Source organism: Priapulus caudatus, unplaced genomic scaffold (assembly GCF_000485595.1).
Source record: "Priapulus caudatus unplaced genomic scaffold, Priapulus_caudatus-5.0.1 Scaffold1395, whole genome shotgun sequence".
Lineage (NCBI taxonomy): Eukaryota > Metazoa > Priapulida > Priapulimorpha > Priapulimorphida > Priapulidae > Priapulus > Priapulus caudatus.
The window spans coordinates 98,440-103,439 of NW_014578456.1; the positions used below are offsets into that span (position 1 = coordinate 98,440).

The 5,000-nt window shown below is 54.4% G+C and overlaps 1 long non-coding RNA gene across 2 annotated transcripts in view; it reads left to right on the forward strand.

Annotated features, from left to right (window-relative positions):
* Window positions 1–5,000, forward strand: part of LOC106816492 — a 13,881-nt gene that overhangs the window by 7,319 nt on the left and 1,562 nt on the right. For both annotated transcript variants that reach the window (XR_001394896.1, XR_001394895.1), the window contains one exon: window positions 4,918–5,000. This exon is cut by the window's right edge and continues 89 nt beyond it. This is a non-coding gene — a long non-coding RNA (uncharacterized LOC106816492). The remainder of the gene's footprint in view (window positions 1–4,917) is intronic.

Sequence of the window (5,000 nt, forward strand, 5' to 3'; positions counted from 1 at the left end):
GTGTGTGTGTGTGTGTGTGTGTGTGTGTGTGTGTGTGTGTGTGTGTGTGTGTGTGTGTGTGTGTGTGTGTGTGTGTGTGCGTGTGTGTGTGTGTGTGTGTGCGTGTGTGTGTGTGTGTGCGTGTGTGTGCGAGCTTACATTTGTGTGAAACACAATTGTACACAGTCACATTACATAGTTTGCTGTGATCACTGATACATAGTTACATTTGCTAAAGAAACCGAAAACGTTGTCGACTTCCGGCATCTCCTGTCCTGCCTGCCTGCCTGCGGGCGGGTGTCTGAGAAAATGAGGGCTTGCTCTCATTTCTCACCGGCAGTATTAGCCATGCATAGAAGCAGTAGCAGTAACCGTGTACGCGCATAACCACACGTACACACGTACATACGCACGTACGCATACACGTACGCACACACGCACGCACGCACGCACGCACGCACGCACGCATAATCTCTTGCGGGAACTTTCACGTGGCCCCTCCTGCTATTGTCAGAGAAGGATCGTGAGAGCATCACTAGTGACATGAGACGTGAGGTAGAGAGGGAGGGGGAGTGAGAGAGCATCACTAGTGACATGAGACGTGAGGTAGAGAGGAGGGGAGGTGAGAGAGCATCACATAGTGACATGAGACGTGAGGGAGAGAGGGAGGGGGAGTGAGAGAGCATCACTAGTGACATGAGACGTGAGGTAGAGAGGGAGGGGGAGTGAGAGAGCATCACTAGTGACATGAGACGTAGGAGAGAGAGGAGGGGGGTGAGAAGCATCACTAGTGACATGAGACGTGAGGTAGAGAGGGAGGGCGTGAGAGAGAGCATCACTAGTGACATGAGACGTGAGGTAGAGAGGGAGGGGGAGTGAGAGAGCATCACTAGTGACATGAGACGTGAGGTAGAGAGGGACTGGGGGAACGTGAGAGAGCATCACTAGTGACATGAGACGTGAGGTTAGAGAGGAGGGGGCGTGAGAGAGCATCATAGTGGACATGAGAGTGAGGTAGAGAGGGAAGGCGGGCGTTGAGAGAGCATCACTAGTGGACATGAGACGTGAGGTAGAAGAGGGAGGGGGGCGTGAGAGAGCATCACTAGTGACATGCAGACGTGAGGAGAGAGGGAGGGGGCGTGAGAGAGCATCACTAGTGACATGAGACGTGAGGGAGAGAGGGAGGGGGAGTGAGAGAGCAGCACTAGTGACATGAGACGTGAGGTAGAGAGGGAGGTGGGCGTGAGAGAGCATACATCAGTGACATGAGACGTGAGGTAGAGAGGGAGGGGGTGAGAGAGATCACTAGTGACATGAGACGTGAGGTAGAGAGGGAGGGAGTGAGAGAGCATCACTAGTTGACATGAGAGAGTGAGGAGAGAGGGAGGGGGCGTGAGAGAGCATCACTAGGACATGAGAGACGTGAGGTGAGAGAGGGAGGGGGCGTGAGAGAGGCATCACTAGTGACATGAGACGTGAGAGAGAGAGGGAGGGGCGTGAGAGAGCATCACTAGTGACATGAGACGTGAAGAAGAGAGGGAGGGGGCAGTGAGAGAGCATCACTAGTGACATGAGACGTGAGTAGAGGAGGGAGGGGCGTGAGAGAGCATCACTTAGTGACATGAGACGTGAGGGAGAGAGGGAGGGGGCGTGAGAGAGGCATCACTAGTGACATGAGCACGTGAGGTAGAGAGGGAGGGGCGTGAGAGAGCATCACTAGTGACATGAGACGTGAGAGAGAGGGAGGGGCGTGAGAGAGCATCACTAGTGACATGAGACGTGAGGGAGAGAGGGAGGGGGCGTGAAGAGCATCAAAGATAGTGACATGAGACGTTGAGGGAGAGAGGGAGGGGGCGTGAGAGAGCATCACTAGTGAATGAGACGTGGAGAGAGAGAGGAGGGGGCGTAGGTGAGAGAGCATCACTAGTGACATGAGACGTGAGGAGAGAGGAGGGGGGCGTGAGAGAGCATCACTAGTGACATGAGACGTGAGGAGAGAGGGAGGAGCTGAGAGAGCATCACTAGTGCATGAGACGTGAGGAGAGAGGGAGGGGGGTGAGAAGAGCTCACTAGTGACATGAGACGTGAGGGAGAGAGGGAGGGGCGTGAGAGAGCATCACTAGTGACATGAGACGTGAGGTGTAGAGAGGGAGGGGCGTGAGAGAGCATCACTAGTGACATGAGACGTGAGATGAGAGAGGGAGGGGCGTGGAGAGAGCATCACTAGTGACATAGAGACGTGAGGGAGAGAGGGAGGGGCGTGAGAGAGCATCACTAGCTGACATGAGACGTGAGGAGAGAGGGAGGGGGCGTGAGAGAGCATCACTAGTGACATGAGACGTGAGAGAGAGAGGGAGGGTGGCGTGAGAGGCATCACTAGTGACATGAGACGTGAGGGAGAGAGGGAGGGGGGTGAGTGAGAGAGCATCACTAGTGACATGAGAACGTGAGGAGAGAGGGAGGGGAGTGAGAGAGCCATCACTAGTGACATGAGACGTGAGGTAGAGAGGGAGGGGCGTGAGAGAGAGCTCACTAGTGACATGAGACGTGAGGTAGAGAGGGAGGGGGAGTGAGAGAGCATCACTAGTGACATGAGACGTGAGGTAGATGAGGGAGGGGTGAGTGAGAGAGCATCCACTAGTGAACATGAGACGTGAGGTAGAGAGGGAGGGGGCGTGAGAGAGCATCACTAGTGACATGAGACGTGAGGGAGAGAGGGAGGGGGCGTGAGAGAGCATCACTAGTGACATGAGACGTGAGGGAGAGAGGGAGGGGGCGTGAGAGAGCATCACTAGTGACATGAGACGTGAGGGAGAGAGGGAGGGGAGTCGGAAGAGCATCACTAGTGACATGAGACGTGAGGTAGAGAGGGAGGGGACGTGAGAGAATCATCTAGTGACATGAGACGTGAGGTGAGAGGGAGGGGGCGTGAGAGAGCATCACTAGTGACATGAGACGTGAGGTAGAGAGGGAGGGGGCGGTGAGAGAGCAGCACTAGTGACATGAGACGTGAGGTAAGAGGAGGGGCGTTGAGAGATGCATCACTAGTGGAATGAGACCGTGAAGGTAGAGAGGTGAGGGGACGTGAGAGAGCATCACTAGTGACATGAGACGTGAGTAGAAGAGGGAGGGGAGTGAGAGAGCATCACTAGTGACATGAGACGTGAGGTAGAGAGGGAGGGGGCGTGAGAGAGGCATCACTAGTGATATGAGACGTGAGGTAGAGAGGGAGGGGCGTGAGAGGAGCATCAGCTAGTGACATGAGACGTGAGGGAGAGAGGAGGGGGCGTGAGAGAGCTTACTAGTGACATTGAGACGTGAGGTAGAGAGGGAGGGGGAGTGAGAGAGCATCACTAGTGACATGAGACGTGAGGGAGAGAGGGAGGGGGAGTGAGAGAGCATCACTAGTGACATGAGACGTGAGGTAGAGAGGGAGGGGCGTGAGAGAGCATCTAGTGACATGAGACGTGAGGTAGAGAGGGAGGGGAGTGAGAGAGCATCACTAGTGACATGAGACGTGAGGTAGAGAGGGAGGGGGCGTGAGAGAGCATCACTAGTGACATGAGACGTGAGGTAGAGAGGGAGGGTGAGTGAGAGAGCATCACTAGTGACATGAGAACGTGAGGTAGGAGAGGGAGGGGGCGTGAGAGAGCATCACTGTGACATGAGACGTGGGGTAGAGAGGGAGGGGGCTGTGAGAGAGCATCACTAGTGACATGAGACGTGAGGGAGAGAGGGAGGGTGAGTGAGAGAGCATCACTAGTGACATGAGACGTGAGGGAGAGAGGGAGGGGGAGTGAGAGAGCATCACTAGTGACATGAGACGTGAGGTAGAGAGGGAGGGGGCGTGAGAGAGCATCACTAGTGACATGAGACGTGAGGGAGAGGGGAGGGGGAGTGAGAGAGCATCACTAGTGACGATGAGACGTGAGGTAGAGAGGGAGGGGAGTGAGAGAGGCATCACTAGTGACATGAGACGTGAGGTAGAGAGGGAGGGGGCGTGAGAGAGCATCACTAGTGACATGAGACGTGAGGAGAGAGGGAGGGGGCGTGGAGAGCATCACTAGTGACATGAGACGTGAGGTAGAGAGGGAGGGGGCGTGAGAGAGCATCACTAGTGGACATGAGACGTGAGGTAGAGAGGGAGGGCGTGGAGAGCATCACTAGTGACATGAGACGTGAGGTAGAGAGGAGGGGGCGTGAGAGAGCATCACTAGTGACATGAGACGTGAGGGAGAGAGGGAGGGGGCGTGAGAGAGCATCACTAGTGACATGAGACGTGAGGTAGAGAGGGAGGGGGCGTGAGGAGCATCACTAGTGACATGAGACGTGAGGTAGAGGGAGGAGGGAGTGAGAGAGCATCACTAGTGACATGAGACGCTGAGGGTAGAGAGGGAGGGGGCGTGAGAGAGCATATATTCCTTCACTCTAACACTGCAGTATGTCACACGCACACACGCACGCACGCACAGCACGGCACGCACGCGACTGCACACGATACACACACATACACATACACACACACACACACACACACACACACACACACACACACACACTGTGTTAATGTGTGAATCACCTTCAGCAACACGTAACTGGGTCGTTTAGAAAAGATAGATCATCTGCCGACTTTTCTTCAGCTGCCGTGTGTATCGTACTTACTGAAATACATGCGTATAGTGCTGCCACCTGAATTCACCTTCTGCAACCCACTTCGATGAAATATGAGCACGCGATAATAATGATTAATTATGATAATTATGATAATTATGACATCAATAGCTAATAATACAAGATATCATTAGCTATTGTATGTTGTCCATATGTTGTTCCATTGTTAGTCGTGCGTGCGTAACCATGGTTACGACGGCTTCATCGCTGAATCTGCTGCTACTAACAAGTGTCTTATCTCTCTCTCCTTCTCTCCTTCGTTCGCAGGGAATGACTCTGTTCTATAGAGAGGCGAACCCGCCAGCAGATGTCCCCGCTAGTGGCGTGTCGTTCCTGCTGCTGCACGGAGC